This window comes from Canis lupus, chromosome 18 (assembly GCF_003254725.2).
Source record: "Canis lupus dingo isolate Sandy chromosome 18, ASM325472v2, whole genome shotgun sequence".
Classification (NCBI taxonomy): domain Eukaryota; kingdom Metazoa; phylum Chordata; class Mammalia; order Carnivora; family Canidae; genus Canis; species Canis lupus.
This window is the reverse complement of record NC_064260.1, coordinates 30,697,241-30,715,089: the sequence shown is the minus strand read 5'-3', so window position 1 is coordinate 30,715,089 and position 17,849 is coordinate 30,697,241. Positions and strand designations below refer to the sequence as shown.

Genomic DNA, 17,849 nt, shown 5'->3' with positions numbered 1-17,849 from the left:
TCTTAACAACTGTTTTATTATTTTGTTAATTTATTTTTTTATTGGAGTTCAATTTGCCAACATATAGCATCATACCCAGTGCTCATCCCATCAAGTGCCCCCCTTAGTGCCCATCACCCAGTCACCCCAACCCCCTGCCCACCTCCCCTACCACTACCCCTTGTTCATTTCCCAGAGTTAGATGTCTCTCATGTTTTGTCTCCCTTTCTGATATTTTCACTCTTTTCCCTCTATTCCCTTTCACTAATTTTTATATTCCCCAAGATCAATGGAACGGAGTAGAGAATCCAGAAGTGGCCCCTCAACTTTATGGTCAACTAATATCCGACAAAGTAGGAAAAGACTATCCACTGGAAAAAACACAGTCTCTTCAATAAATGGTGCTGGGAAAATTGGACATCCACATGCAGAAGAATGAAACTAGACCACTCTCTTGCACCAGACACAAAGATAAACTCAAAATGGATGAAAGATCTAAATGTGAGACAAGATTCCATTAACAACTGTTTTAGATTGCCTCCTACTTCTTGAAAAGCTGTGACTTGAGCTCAGAGAATCATGCTTTTCAAACCTCAGGTTCTACGTCTGTAGGTTGAAAAGAAAACCCATTATCAAACTAACAGTATTGTAGTCAAAACATTGGACCTAAAGAACTTCAGAGAACATACGTGTTTTAAATATTAGTATTCCTGATCACATAATCTTGTTATAATAATAATAGTAGTCTTCATTATTGCTATTCCTTACTGTAATATATATCAGTTCCATCAAAACTAGTGCCTTAAAAGATAGGCAAGTTATTAGTTTTCTAGGTCAGTCCTCATCACAATCCATGTTAAATTCAAAGCTCCTGGTTCCAAGCGAAGACGTATATTAATGAAGAATTAAATGTTTTGTTCTAATGATGTATAATTACATATTCCACAGTAAATATGTTGTCTGGAAAGTGAAATTACATGGCATACATAAATCCTGAGTCTGTATAATAATATGAATGTGGAAGAATGTAAAAACCCCTCCTGTTTTCAGTGAAAGGATATAATTGATTTTCACATCTTTCAGCAGAGAACCTAAGATTCAAAATGCATTACTGCTGTTATGCTGTGGTTGCTTATAAAAATTTTATACAAATTACTTGCCAAATCCTTGACAATTATTGCATAATCATTTAGACATTTCTTTGAAACTTACTTTAAAAATTTCTGCAAAGACATATTTAATCATTGCAATAATTATTAAATTCTTATTTATGAACTGCATATTGTAGGTTTTGTTTTCAATTATAAGAAAACTCTTTGCAGTTTCCATAGCAATTACAAACTTCAAAGACCCAGGGAAGGAACGAATAATTTCCCAGGAGCGGATATAGCCAGAATGATAGAGAGATGAAAGCGAGTAAGTTGCTCTTATTATTTTCCATTTCAAGATTGCCTGTATATTAGTTACTTTGCCAAAAATCAGTGATATGATCAGATTCTTATCATATCGTTTTGCAGACACCTGCAAAAACATTCGTTCTAACAGTAATTCTGCATTTCTCCAAAATATGCCTATTACTTGTCCATCTGTGAATTAAGTTTTTATTATTACTATTATTATCATTATTATTAGGAAAAAGAAAATATAGGGGTCAAGATATCTGTAATAAACATTTTCCTTTAGAATAATAGGCAAGACCAGGGAATAACCAAGAGTCAGAAGACCAAGAATTGGATCCGAGACACGAGATAGCAATTCAATATTTGAAAGGACACAATTTCTGAAGGCTTCAGTGTTTGTCTATAAAATTGAATACTTCATCTCTCATCCCATTTCAGGGTTGAATATTCTGTGATCTAAAACATAATTAGAAATATCTGTCCAGAAATGTCAACAACTAAAAGGTTTCCAAGATTCACTGCAAATATCTCCCATACGATGCTCACTAGAAAATGTTTTTTCTTACTCACTGAATAATACTTCACCTCAAAAGATATTCACCTCCCAAGTCTTGGAACCTGTGAATATGTTACCTTATGTGGTAAGGGGCTTGGTAGATGTGATCAAACTTCAATTATTGAGATGGGGAGAGAATCGCAGATTATCCAGGTAGGAACCAAAGTAATGATAGATGTCTTTAGGAGAGGGATGGATCCTGGAGGATCAGAAAGAGGTAAAGGTGATGTGATGATGAAAGCAGAAATGGTTGGGGAAATGCTATGCTGCTGGCTTTGAAGGCAGTGGAAGTGGTGACCATCCAAGGAATTGAGATAATTTCTCTATACTGGAAAAGGCAAGCAAATGTGTTTTTTCCTGGATCCTCTGGAGGGAATGCAGTTCTGCTGACACTTTGATTTTAGACTTTTGACCTCCTAGAACTGTACAAAGGTGGTGTTAAGCCACTAAATCAGTGGCAGTTTATTGGAGCAGCAATAGGAAATACACTCACCCTAGGAGGGTGAGATAGATACTGAAGATGAGTGAATGTAGACTTGAAAAAAAAGTTAATTTCCCTTTGGAATATCTAGTTGCTATCCCTAATTGTGATTTTTGAAAGCCTGTCTTTCTAGAGTACATACTTGTTTTGTGAGAGTTTGAAACAGAGACTCTCAGAAATGGCCAATTTCTTAGAGTTTACTTTGTTCGCTTTCAAACTTATTTCCCCCCAAAATATCGATTCACAAACTGAAGTGTGAAAAATACGTAAATAAAAGAAATTCAACCACATAATGGAATAATACCTCCAGGGTTTGAGTTTAGTAGACATGGTTTCCTGAGTGTTAAAGTCTGCAAAACATATTTTTTTTAAGGGTATAGACAAAGACCATAAAACATGTATTGTTTGCCTTAAAGAAACTATTGATAGTTTGTCTGTTTTTAATTTTTGGTAGGCAATATATTCAGAAAGTACCATAATTCTCACTCAACGAAAGAACCTTTCAATTGGCACAAGACACAGTATTTATTAGAATCTTTGGCAGCATAGATTCTGGATCAGACTGTCTGTCACCAAATCCTAGCGCTGCCACTTACTAAGTATGTAACTTAGGAGAAGTTATTTAGCTATTCGAGCCTTTACTTACTCTTCTCTAAAATTGAGTTGAAATAGTACCTTATTGAGAGAATTACAGAATTAATACATGCAGCACTTTGATTAGTACATGGTACAAAGGAAACCAAGTTTAAACATGTTATTTTTATTGGTACTGTTGTTATATGACCCCCAGTTGTCCAAGTGAAATCACGTTTTTACTCTTTCTAGAATTTTATCCCATTTTAAGACTAATAATTGTGTGTTATATTTTAAGATGAATTGATTCCTTGGTTGCTAAGAGGGTCTACAGAACCCTCTTCAATTTCCATTTCACTTTATCTAAAGGACTTTTAATTAAAAAAAAAAAAAAGATGCTTGTGTGGCTCAGCGGTTGAGCATCTGTCTTCGGCCCAGGGCGTAATCCCAGGGTCCTGGAATCGAGTCCCACATCAGGCTCCCTGCGTGGAACCTGCTTCTCCCTCTGCCTGTGTCTCTGCCTCTCTTTCTCTCTCTCTGTGTCTCTCATGAATAAATAAATAAAATCTTTATATAAAAAAAAGGTTGATTCATGCAGAAACATAGTTGCAAATGTTTAAGAGCTCTTACCGCTTGTTTTAGCTTGTTTTATAGTAGCCTGTCCTGAAAGGCGGGGTAGTTTTAAATCACCTGATCTGAATTCTTGAAAGAGGAATTGACTTGAAACCCAAATTCCCTGACTACACAGATTTCTTAATTGGTAAGTTATTAAGTTGAAGAGCATCAATGAGCAGCTCCTCAGCCAGTTTAAATTTAGATGTTTTTAGCAAACAATTATTTTCAGATATTTTTAAGATGAAGATTTTTCAAGAATTTCATTTCAGACGTTTCAGCTTCCATTTCGTCATACTTTCGTTGCGTGTTAATCTCGCACCAGAAGATTTAATTTCATCGCAATCATGTAATGACTTGGCTGCAATGGACATTATTTTAATGTGAATCTTTATTTTCCTGTAACCTCCTACCACCCCTGTCCCTCTCTGCCAGCTAACATACCTGGATTCCATTTTGCCAGAGGTCAAATCTTGCCTTTTGAGCTTTATGTCAGTTGGACTGTGTTGTAAAGAGAACAACAGGGAGAATGAGGGAAGTCTCTGTGCCCCTCTCAGAACAGTGTAAAGATCTCTATCCTGAAGCATGGGGAGAGTCTGAGGAAAACGGGGAGCCCTTAGATCTGGATGATTTCCCTTTCTCTTCCCCTACCTTGCAGCACATCCCTGGGGTTGGGGTGCAATTTACTCTTTAAGACATGATACCGCATGTCTTAAATCAGTCCCTCAGTGCAATGGTAGAGAAAACAAAGAGAACAATTCTTTTTTTTTATCATATTTTATTTTTTATCTTTGCATAATATTAATCTAATATTTCTGGGCAAAAGAAAACAAAAATAATGACAGCGTTGTTTGGATTTTAAATAAAAAATCACCAGTAACTATAAAGATTTTTCATTTGGGGGCATTTATTTATCCAGCACAGTTTCTTCACAACTCATTTTTAGGCACAGGGAAAGCACCTGCAAAGGGTGGAAAGTGAAAAAAAAATGTGTTATATTTTGACAATGGAAAATAGTTGTCAGAGGGAGCAGTGCTTTTATTCCTCAGTCATGTGACTCCCTGTCAGTGCAAGGCTCCTATTCTCCTACAGGGAAGGAATGGCTCATTTTCATTTGTCAATTAGGAGGAGGTGCTTGATTTGTGTATCCAGTCATCTCCTGCTCCCAGGAAGCCTGCATTCTATGCTGTATGTTTTCAATGGCAGGTCCCAAAGGGTGGAAGTGGGAGTGATGGTTTTCCAGTGAAGCTTATGACTATCTGGGGTTCATTATGAGGAAGTCTATCTGTCTCCTCATACAAGCCACGTAAGAGTGATTGGGGCATCCTGTATTCCTGACTCTTCTCTACCCTCATTTTTGTTGTAAATTCATGCAGTAAATATGACTGTTGATAATACTTCACAGCAAAGCACATAGACTACCGAGTGTTAAGAACTGTTCTATACATGTAATATAATAGCATTTCAATCCATATTATTATACCCATTTTTTGCAAAAGGAAGCTGAGACACACACATGTTAATGATGGTGCCCAAGATTACAGAGTTAGTGCCCAGTAGGTTTGGGATTCAAACCCAGGGACCTGGGCTCCAGTGTGCATGTGTGCTATAAGGCTTGTAGATGTTCTGTTTAAAGTCCCCTCAATTCTAGTTCTATGAAGCAGTGGACTTGTCATAGACAGAAAGGGTGTCCCAGATGCAACCTGAATGACTGTATTCTAGAAAAAGCTTTGTGACTGGTTAGAAGACTCGAAAAACAGCGTGCATACCTGCCTCCCCTTGCTTTTGTATTAAGAATTCTCCCGCCAGATTAAATGCAGCTTTGGGAGAAGTGGTCAGAACCCCTGAAATTTATGTGAGCTTGTAAGCATTAATATAACTTATATAAAAATACACTTACATTTCTTGCCCATCTGGATTCACAGGCTGAGATTTGTATCTGCCTCAAAGAGTGGGAACTCACAATTCTGCAGTATTGCACTGGGCTCCTTTAGCCAATTAAACCTATCAGTAAGCCGTGCATGCGTGCTGTTGTAACCATATTTAAGAGACATTCAGCTTTGTTGGCAAAAGATTATGGCGATTTACTCTTTATCTGAAATATTAATCATAGAACTTTGACTCGCTTCAATATTTCAGTAAAAATAATAAATAAATGAAAATCCCAGAGTACATTACGTACTTGATTACACATGAGTCTAAATACCGAAATAAATGTGGCATTAAGTAAAAGTCATTTGAAAGCTGTTGGAATCTTTAACAGCTAGTACTTTTCAGTATAACAAAGATGACATGACTACATTTTGACAACCATTTTTATATGAGCTACTTTTTTTTTTTATAGTTTTCTTACTATTGCTATCAGGCATCATTGCTTGCTTAATAAATAGTATGTTAATAAAGGATTTAAACACACATTTATCTAGTTTTGTTTATCACATATTTTAAGAAGGTAATTAATTTTTCTTATATTCATCATTACACGTGTATTATGTGAAACAAACACATGGAGACTGTCAAAACATCTCTATATTGAATTATAATTATTTAAAATAAACTTAATTGGGATGCCTGGATGGCTCAGAGGTTGAACGTCCTCTACCTTTGGCTCAGGGGGTGATCCTGGGATCTGGGTTGGAGTCCCAGCCCGCTTCTCCCTCTGGTTGTCTCTGCCTGTCTCTCTCTGTGTCTCTCATGAATAAATAAATAAATATTAAAAAAAATAAAATAAATTAAATCTTTATTTCTTCCAACCTTCCAAATTATGTATTTTGCATAATTTTGCTATCTTTTGTATTTGTTAATCTAGCAATATTTGCTTTTACATTCTTTTGTGGAGATTAATTATTAACTGCCATCTACCAGGGATTGTTCTAAGTATTGAGGATACAGAGTGGAGAAATTTCCTTATATAATGAAGTGCATATTTTATCACTGAGTTTGGTAGGTGATGAGAATAGACTTCCTTGTCTTACTTCTGCCCCTAGGGGAAAAGTGTGATATTTTTTGCCAGGAAGTATTCCACTAGCTATAGGTTTTACATAGATGCTGTTTATTAAGTTGAGAATATTCTCTTTTACATCTGGTTTGCTAAGAATTTTTATCAGAAATTGGACTTCAGTTTTGTTCAATTTTTTTTAATTTTGCAACTATTGATATCATATTTTTTCATTTTTATTCTCTTAATATGATAAATGACAGTGATTAACTTTTTTAAATTTTATCTTTTAAACCACTTTACTGAGGTATGATTGACATGGAAAAGGTGTTCATATTTAATATATATCATTTGAGTTTGAGGATAAGTATATACTCATGAAGCCATCATCAGCAAGGCCATAAACATGTCCATTACCTCTCAGTTTCCTTCTACTTCCATTATTCTGATATGATGATGATGATGATGATGATGATGTGTATGTGTACATGAGATCTGCCCTATTACATATACAATGTAGTACTGTTAGCTGCAGACACTATGCTGTGTGCTGGATCTCCAGAACTTACTTATCTTGTTTGACTGAAAGTTTATATCCTTGAACCATCACTTCCCCAACTTCCCTTCTCTCCAACCCCTGGCAACTACCATTCTATTCCCTGCCTCTATGAGTTTGACTATTTTAGATTTCACATGTAATTGAGATCATTAGGTATTTGTCATTCTGTGTCTGGCTTATTTCACTTAGCATAATGTCGTCCAGATCCATCCATGGTGATGCAAATGGAAGGATTTCCTTTGTTAAGCCTCAGTGATATTCATTATACATATATGTCACCTTTCCTTTACCTCATTATCTGTTAATGGGCATTTAGAAATGTTAAACAGACTTTGCATTCTTGGGATAAATTCCAGTTGGTCATAATCCATTATCATTTAAAATATTTTTACAATTTACTTATTAAGTTTTTTGTCTTCATTTTTGCATCTATGTTTATTTTGAAATGTAGCTTTCCCGTGGTCTCTGACTTTGTGCTAGGGCAATGTGGGACTGAGAAAATGAGGTGGGGATATTCTCTCCTTTTCAGTTTTCTGGGGAAGAATTTGCATAGAATTAGTGTTATTTTTTTACCTAGTGTTGGTTAGGATTGCCCAGTAATGCCCTTTGAATCAGGGGTTCTCTTTTTGGGAACATTTCAACTACTCATTCAACCATAAGCTTTGGTTGGAGATATAGTCTTACCTTTTAGTTACTGTGTTTTGTTTTAAGATGCTTTAATTTGCAGAGAATATAAAATATATTTTGCAAAATCATGCACAAAGCACATTTAGTCCAAATACAATCCTTTGGACATTTTGTGATAGTTTTTGACATCTTGCTTTAATCCTACTTCTGATTCAGATTTGTTTGATATGAGTTCAGATGATGATTGTTATTTTGTGATTAGTCATTTCTTCTGTAGCATGATTTTACAAGTAAAATATTAAAATATAAAAGGTCACAAATTTCATAAATGTAAAATCAGACTCCAGTACTTTGCATCCTTAAGGTATTTTAAAAGATCTGAGCATCTATTGTGTGATAGAAGCATAACTGAAAAACCATGAGAAACACTGAACAGATATATTTAAATATTATCTGCAAGAATACAGTATCTCCCAAATATTTTTACCATAGTTGATACATATAGTTGTTCATTTTTAAAAAGCATTTTAGACTAACAATATATTTACACCAAACTTACATGCAAATACAACATAGCATGAGAAGGTTAATTCTAAAGCTGGATATAAAGTAAGATATTACAACCAAAGTTTGCAATGTTTGTGTATTTTTGCCAATTAAAGCTTATAAAATATTTACAAACTTAAAATATAACTTATATCACAAATTTTGAATAATCTTTGGAACATCTTGATGAGATCCCCTGATTCCAGAGAAAGTAGATAACAAAATCACCTACCTTTGCAATGAAAGTCAGTTACATAATGAGTTGTCAAAAAGTTGTATTGTATATCTTAAATCTTAAATGGGTTCTTTTTCATTCTGTTGTTTTCTAAACAGAACATGCCATGCATTAGGATGTGTGACTTCAACATTTTTGAGATGAGAGAAACAAAAAATATGGTCTCAGATATATTAGAATTAAAGATAATTATTTATAAAAAATAAAAGAAAGTAAATGAGTTTTGTCAGATAATTCTTTTTAATGTTGCAAATCTAACTAACTTTTTACATAATCTTCCATATAGACTTAATTTTAACATATTTGAGGTGGGTTTTGTTTTTATTTTTGTTTTGTTTTGTTTGTTTGTTTTTTTAATAAAAGTTGGTGGAGGGTAAAGTATTAAAACAAAGATCCTTGAACTACTGCTGTTTGAGTAGAATGAAAATTTCAGATATTCCTTGGAGACACCTGTCTCATTAACTTCAGTATGGATTTTGTCAGCATGAAGACAGTATGATTAGGCATTAAAATTAATTTCATAAGAAGCTCAAGTGAAATTAGATTTCACATGGGTTTAGTTCAGCAAAGTATTTTTTATCAGGGCTAAAAGGTCATTTAGAAGAAGTGTATGAATTTTTAAGTGAATTTAACTGATGTAAAATATGAAGAAATTTTACTTAAAAATTGTTGCATGTTCAATAAAACAATCACTAGATACTAACAGATATTACCTATTCAGCTGAGTACTAGTTGGTTGACGCTCTTAAGAAAAAAAAAAAATACGATTTTTTTTCCCTCTCTGCCATCTCTCAATTTCTTTCTTCATATTATAACACTGCATATATACCTAAAAGGGCTTACTCTTTTGATGTTAGAGTGGCAAATTATTATAAATCTCATCACGAGTGAATCAAATCAGGAATGATTTTCTAATACTTAATAGAGTATAATCATAAAAATGGAATATGTTACTACTAAATAGAAATATGATAAATTTGGTAGGAATTACAGAAAGCAGTAAATACAAGACCTAATATCTACCTTGAGGTAGTAAAATATTTGAGAAATTATGGGTTTTGACTATTCATTAATTTTGTTTTTAATCTAATTTGTTAAACTATATTTTTTTAATGGCTCTGCCAAATTTGCTTTCAGAATTCCTGAAAATGTAATAGCCATTGCTCAAAAGCTGATGTGAGCTGTTTGTAGCACACCAGCAGAATGTAAGACAGACATTTTATTGTGCAAAAGGATTATGTTTAGAAATTCAGAAAGGTGGGTCAGCTTCCCAGTGTTCTACTGTGGCTGGGTCCTCAGGTAGGGAGCCTCAGATGGTAGGTGACTAGAACAGCTTGGGCTGGAAGGTCCAGTTCCAAGATGGTTTCCTGACTCACCTGTGACATGGGCTGGATTCAACTGGGACTGTCCATCAAAAGGCCTTCATGTACCTTCTCCATTGTGATAGTCTCAAGGTAGTCTAACTTCTGACTTGGCAGCTCAGGAGTGTGGTCTTTTCTGACCCAGTCTCAGGGGTCACGTGGCATTACGTCATCCACAGTCTGCTGGTTGAAACAGTCGCAAGCTTACCCAGATTCAAGAGGATGGGTTTTAGACATTCATATTAAATAATTTGAAGCTGTGCTCTAAGGTCACTACATTGTGTATACAGTTTTGATTTTGCTTTTCCACTTAACAATATGCTCATAAAGTGCTTCTCTTGTAAACATCCCTTCACTACCCGTTTGTCATGATCTAGCTCTCCTCACCAAATTGTTCACTGTAGATGCAAATATCAAGTTATAGTACTACTGAATGATTCAGGTAGGAAAAGGGTAGTGTCTATTTATTCAAGAGATATCTTCATAATAAAGAATCATGAGAGAATAAAACTACTTCATGGATGTTTAGCCAGGTAAAATTATTCTAAAAGAGCATCTGCATATAGAAATGCATCTTTTAGCATTCTGTTGCAAATTGCAGGGCATATTTAATTTCATAAAAAAATATTAGATGTTGTGTGTGTATTTTAGCAAGTGCAATATAATAATCTTAGAACTACTAAACTGCAGAATTTCTGCTGCATCAGCCAATCCATGTTTGCATCTACAACTTTGTCAAAAGCCAATAAAGCAAAAAAGCTTATTCATCTCGCTAAGGGGTTGTAAGCTCTATTTATTTAAAATGGAGCTCGGAGATTGGTTTTTTCCATTTTGTTATGAGTCGTGTATCACTTTCATTTAGTGACATAAAATGTTAAGCCTCAGTAAAACTGCCTTATAGAAGAAAAAATATGATGTTGATTCGGTGATAAACAACTCCAGGTTGAAAGAGAATCCTAACAGTGAGATTAGTTGCAGAGATTTTAAAAATTTTAAAAATATTCTGGCAACATGTCTAGATTAGAGAAGCTTCTATTTAGTAAAAAAAACAAAACAAAACAAAACAAAAAAAAGGCAGGCGTCCTACTTTGGGATGCTAAGTATGATAATGTACCATCCAATTAAAAATTTTGGCTGGAATATATGTTATAACTGGTAAACTGGAAGAACACAAGAAACCAAAGAAAGCCTGCTAAAGTAGACCGCTTTTAATGGTTCTTCCTCCAATTCCATCATTTTCCTGCAATCCAAATTTGGAAATGTTGCTATTATCATTGACACATACCTCATTCTAATTCCTCTTATACATCCAGGCATCAGATCATACTGATTTTCCCCTGAAGATATCCTTTGTATTCATTTCCATCTTTTCATTTCATAATTGTCATCTTGCCATCTTAGAAGATAGGAGGGAGTTAATTTTTATTTTCCAAGGGGGCCAGGGCCTTTTGAAGTTTTTAATTGAATTCAAATGCTTTTAGGTGGGATGGCTCCCTTGTTAAGTTCTTGATTTTCTCTGTGTTTTGACAAATATGGTTGTGTATAAGAGTGAGACCCATACAGACATTTGCCTTTGTGAAGCCTCACTGTGCAAATCATTTCACACCTGGCGAAAGGGTGAAAGCTACCTTTGCAAAACTTCCTGCTTCCACCTACTCACTCCTCCCCAGCGTCGGCTACAAACATTTTGTACTAATTCACACTATAGAAAAAACTACTGTAAACTTCTTTAAATACCTGCACTCATGCGACATCCCCTTTTTGTAACTTTCCATGAATCGTGATAGTCTAGCATTATGTATGTTTTATAATCCAGCTACTGAACTTTTGAAAACATATTCCCTCCTTGATCTCATCATGGCCCCTTCCCCTCAAATCAGAACAGCTGAGCAGATGCTTTGTCTTGCTTCAATTCGCAACCTTAATGTATCTAATTCCATCTTCATTTAAAGGGGGCAAGGTAGGCTTGTCTACCTTGTTTCATGTGGCGTTCCAGGGACAGGCTTAGGGGAAGCCTGACAGGGAGCATAGTTTATTTCTTATAGTCTAATGTCACAGATCAAATGTTAGACTAGAAAAAAAAATATAATAGGTTATGCTTATTGGGGACTTACAATATGCTGGTTTCTATACAAAACACAAAACAAAACAAAACATGCATGTGTGCTATTTATTGAATCTTCACAACAAGTCCCTGAAAAAGGTACTATAATTGTCTTTTATCAGTAGGGAAACCGAGTCCACAATATCACAGCCAGTAAGTAATAGCTGAGGCCATTTTATGAAAAGTTCTGTAACTTTCAAGTAGTTGGTTAAAGCTTGAAGTATGTTGTTTTTCCCATTGAAATAGAAACTTACTGGCAGGAATTAACCTCAAACTCAGTTTCTTGAGAAAATAACGATGGCTGTTTCTTTTTTAATATGTTACCACATTTGTTGTCTATCATGTGTTCAGTAAATATTCACAATGAATGAATGGATTGTGTCATAAATATCGGTTATATGTGTGTATGAGAGTGTATGCCTTTTATCAGTTACAAATACAGTTAACCTCTAATTGGACTTTTTGGTTTTATCGAGTGGCTCTACGGAGTACATTCCAAAATCTTGAGAAATTATAATTTTGCACGGCTATCAAATGTTCTCAAGTGAAGTTTTATCAATTTTTCCATTTAAAAATACTCTGAACAAGTGTATGAACAAGAACTCTAGATAGAGTCCTCTATGGTGGCCATTTCATGATTTTTAATCGGGATAATGACAGGCAATGACAGCTTTCGATATTGTTTTGGGCCAGAAGAAGCTCTTCAGCCTCAATCACCAATTTATCTTTCGTAAAAGTAATGATCCCTGAATATCTTCAGACTTAAAGAATCCTCCAGTGATTTGGAGGAAGAGAAAACAGAAGGATCAGAAAGCTCTGAGAAGACTAATTTCTTGCATTGAGATATGACAGACGGTCATGTGTTGTGAAACACCACACACACACACACACAGAATTTTTCTTAAAGCACTTTAACTGAGCTAACCCATTTTATGTGAGTTCAATTTATCGGAAAACTATTATAGACTTGGAAACAGAATGATAAAAAAAGTCTCAGTATTTTTCCCACCCTGGCATTTTATCAGACAATATATATATTTTTTAAAAGCAAATGACAGTATTTTCTGCGATACTAATAAACTTAGATTACATGAATAATTTGTGGCCTCAAGTTATATCACCTACAGATATAACAGTAAGTGTATGTGCATGCGGGTTGGCACGTGAGCCTGTGTGCATGCTGATGGCTTGATATGCAAGTGCCAACACTATGAAATAGAATTTCCAAAACAGTCTAAAACAGTTCCCATGCGTCTGTTACAACACTGTAACCCTTGTGAATGTTATCAGTTGAGTTATGGCTGTCTCCTACCTCTGGATCTCTATGTCATTCTTAGAATTAGCCAAAATACATTTTCTGATTCTATTTATAGTTTTCATATCCTATGAATATGTGATATCTTCTCAAGCAGATTCAAAGCAATTATTTTGCCTTGTATTTAATGGGAACTTAGTAAGCATTTTTAATTGAAAAATAAATGAAGGTCACCTGGGTGGCTCAGTAGGTTAACCATCCACCTCTTGGTTTTAGCTCAGGTTATGATCTTGATGAGGAAACAGAAGGCTGGCTGAAGACAAAGGACAAGTTGGCACCTACAACCTCCCTCCCCTAACTCCTGGGTGGGATATGTGTGACATTCCTCCAGGAAGCTCCCAACTATTTGAATGTTAATGCCTGCTAGAAGGAAAAACAACCTTTTAAAAAATATATTTATTCATGAGAGACACACAGAGAGAGGCAGAGACATAGGCAGAGGGGAAAGCAGACTCCCTCTGGGGAGCCTGATGCAGGACTCGATCCCAGCACCCTGGGACCAAGCCCTAAGCTGAAGGCAGATGCTCAACCACTGAGCCATCCAGTCTTCCTGGGAAAAACAAACTTAACTTGACAATGACAAGTCCTCTAGTATCCTGTGAGTCTCCTTTAACATATGAAAATCCTTTTGAAACTTCCCCTTTCCTTACCTTCCCCACCTCCCAGGTATATAATCAGTCACCCCTCACAACCCCTGTGCAGCAGCTCTTCCTGCTCAGGGGTCCCGTCCCCAGGCTTTAATAAAACCACCATTTTGCACCAAAGACATCTCAAGACTCCTTTCTTGTTCGTTGGCTCTGGACCTCACCCCGCCAAACCTCACCTGTATTCCAAAACTATGTCAATCTCCTGGTCATGGGATTGCGACCCATGTCAGGCTCCCTGCTCAGTGTGGAGTCTGCTTCAGATTCTTTCTCTCTTTCTCTCCCCCTCTGCCTCTCCTCATGCTCTCTCTCTCTCTCTCTCTCTCTCTCTCTCTCACTCCCTCAAAAATAAATTCATAAGGGGCTCCTGGGTGGCTCAGTGGTCGAGTGTCTACCTTCGGCTCAGGTCATGATCCCCGGGTCCTGGGATCAAGTCCCACATCGGGCTCCCAGAGCAGCCTGCTTCTCCCTCTGTCTATGTCTCTGCCTCACATGAATAAATAAATAAAATCTTAAAAATAAATAGATAAATGATTCTGTTACCTTTGCTGTAAGTTTAAAATTTTCATAATGAATGACAGAAAAAATAATAAATCTCCATAGCTAGTCCTTGGGTGTAAAGATATTGCACTAAATTTAAGTAAATGAATATGTCAATATATATATTAAATTTTTAATACTGTAGTTCGGAAATACCAAACAGTTATTGATTTCTTAATGGGTAAGAATAGAGATAGCAAGTGATGAACCATGGGACCTACATTAAGCTTTTACAAAAAAGATTCTCCAAATCCCTAAATCCTTATTTTTACACAAAATATCCAATATTTTGGAATAGGGTTTCCTACTGGAGAAATATGTTTTCCACAAACTATGACAATCATGCATTTTTCTTTTCCTAAGGGAGTCTTATTTTCCTTTTCAAAATTTCCAAGGTGATATTCTTTGCCCAGATTATGTGAAAAACCTTGCCTATTACAGTGAAGAGATGTACCAGGCTGTATTTCTGAAATGCTGGGTATTGTAAGACCCTTTGAAATTTACAGAGCCTTGTCATTAAAATGAAATAAGGGCCTGCATCAGAAGGCAACATGCCCTGAGAAGGGTAATGTGGAAGATAACAGAGCTCACTTCTTCAGGGAGTTAACACACTAAGTTCCCAAAATAAACCAGAATGGGAGTAGTGAACCTTGCCTATTTTTCAAAAATCATAGAAAATAAGTTGCTTCCCTTGACTGTTCTTTAAAAACATTATTGGAAAAAGCAAACAAGCAAACAGGAATAGTGTCCCCAAGTGAGCGTATTTTGACTTTTAAATTCTAAGAGTTGTATGATGAGACTATAGTTAAAGGAAAGTTTCTAGTTTGGTTTGTTTTCCTTTCAGCTTAAAACATTTATTATTCTGGTTAGTTTCTGAAAGATGTGGGCTAACATAAATTTGCAAGTGGATGCACTTTTATGGCTCTCTGTCTTGACACATTGAGTTTTTAGGTAAGACACTGCAAGAGTGCTAGATAGTTCTTTTCATTATATATTAGTCATGGTTTCTTACCCGGCGTGACTGAATGGGGGCTTAGAAACACCTAAAATTATATTTTAAATTGTACATGTATGTATGTCTTTCTGGATGGAAAGGTCTGTGTCTTTCTTTGGATTCTTTAAGGGTCTTTGACTCCTAATCATGTAGGTCTTTGACCCTGAAACATATTAAAAACATATTAGCCACAGTTTAAATGTTTAGCAAGTTAATAAATGTACTTGACATTCTCTAGAATCTCTGCTTTTTGACTCCGTTGTTAGACCTTTAGAAAGCTTTAATTTAAAAAAAAAAAAAAAGAAAGCTTTAATTTCTTAGGTTTAGTAGCTTAATGCTCTATATAGTATTTAAAAATAAAATTTCACCTAATACTTTATAGGATCATGGATTCAGTTTATGACTTCACACAGAATCAGTTCAGTTATTCTGACTTTTGTTCATTCTGATCACCTGTCCCTGGTGGGAGTGCGTGTTGTGGCAGGTAAAGGTCTCTAAAGCCCAGCCCGTTGGGGTGGAACCCAGGTTCTACAATCTGAGGGAAAGGATTTGGTCACTATCGGTAAAGTAAGAATGAAAACAGAATCAATTTTTGTAGTTGTATTCTGAGGATTAAATGAGGTCACCCACAGGGAGTTCTTAGAAACATCTTAAACACACAATAAATGTCAGCTAATAGTGAGGGCTCATAACATCCATTCCTAATACTGAAAGGTGTGCCTCTGAGCACACCTTTTGTATTAACTACTTTAACCCTCATGACAATCTAATGACACAGGTTTTATTCCCATGCCTATTTTGCAAATGAAGAAACTGAGTCACAGAGAAATCAATTAAATAATTTGTCCACCATTACGTAGCTCTTACATGGTAATGTCAATTCAGACTCAGGTAGTTTGGTTCTAGGTATCACATTCAACCACTATAGCTTAGATTATCATTACTTCCATGTATTTTTTAGAAATTTCAGTGTCTAGCTACCTATTATAATTGACATAATGTAGAAAAAAATCACAGTTTAAGATTTCTAAACAATATGTACATATGACATAGAGTATTCAAAGGCATGTTTCTTGGTATTACCTGGAGAATTGCATTTTTTTTTCTTTTTCTTTCTTTCCAGAGAAAATAAATGCCAGCTAATGACATTTGTAGAATGTCAGTACCAAATATATTTTCTAAAAAGAACAGAGTCACATTCACATCCATCCTCTAAACATTCATGTAGGATGAAATAAACAACTAGTGTTGGTTTCATGTTAATGATGAATGAAAACAGTTTATATCTGATGAGGGATAGTTATGGGTGATTTGCAAAACAGAACTGGAGCCAGTTATTTGGCATAGCCAAAGCTAGAATGGGATTCTCCTACTGTATTGTTTTAAATACCATATTAAATATATCTGCTTTGCAAAAAAAATAAAATAAAATAATGAGTTTGTCTGTAAAGAAAAAGAAAAACATTCTGGGTTTTACTTCAGAGGAAATTGTGCTGAAATGATCAATTTTCCCTTGAGGTTGCAGGAGCACAAACTGTATATTTTCTTGTTCATATATATATGTTCTTGTTCTTTTCCTACTCCAGACAATAAAATATGATGGAATATATAATCCACTGGTTTATATCGAAAAGAATTAAAGAGAGAAGAATGTGCAAATCAAATATTTTTTTTTAAGATCTGCCTGTGATAAATTAATCCAGAGAGAAATTTCCGGCACTGTAATGATGGCTTAGCAGAAAAATGATGTGAATATACAATGAAAGATGCAAATTTTTGCCCGTTTTCTAATGAAGATCATCTAACCCATATTGAATACATGGTGAGACTGTTATAATAAAAGATATAGAATGTACGTAAGTGACGTAAACAGGCCCCAAAACATGAAGACATTGAAAGCAAAACAAAACACAAACAAAATGGTCTTACCCAAACCAGCTGCTTTCAAAACATGTTGAAAGGACATTGATCTTTGCTCTGTCAAAGTGGAAGTGTTCTCTTGAGCTAGGATATAGGGGTTTCCCTCTTCAGTTTCATTTTTCCTTTCCCAGTAGGCTTCTTTCACTTTCATAAGATATTATTTAACCACACAAAGGGGCTTTTTCTTTCCCTCTCTCATGCCTGCCCCATTTTTTTGCATTCATTCATTTCTGAAATCTTAAAAGAATATTTTACTCTCACTGGGTTGGCTTCCAAAGTCCCCACCTCCGCTGTGGGCCTCTGGATGTCTATGCTGTCCTCACCGGTGACAAGACACCAGAACCGTTCTTGCCAGGGCCTCCGTAGAATGTAAGATCTAGTGGCCTCCCCTTTCTAGACCTTTCTGCATTATTACTGTTTTGACTACTAAAATTTTTAAACCTGTTCTCTTTCCAAATCCACTTT

The 17,849-nt window shown here is 35.4% G+C and overlaps 1 long non-coding RNA gene across 1 annotated transcript; it reads right to left on the bottom strand.

The window, feature by feature from the left end:
- Nucleotides 1–4,401: 4,401 nt before the first annotated feature.
- On the bottom strand, nucleotides 4,402–17,506 carry LOC118351411 (uncharacterized). Its single transcript, XR_004806857.2, has 4 exons — nucleotides 17,394–17,506; nucleotides 11,153–11,263; nucleotides 9,883–10,047; nucleotides 4,402–4,562 (listed from the first exon to the last, which is right to left on the bottom strand). It is a non-coding gene; the product is annotated as an uncharacterized LOC118351411 (long non-coding RNA).
- Nucleotides 17,507–17,849: the final 343 nt, after the last annotated feature.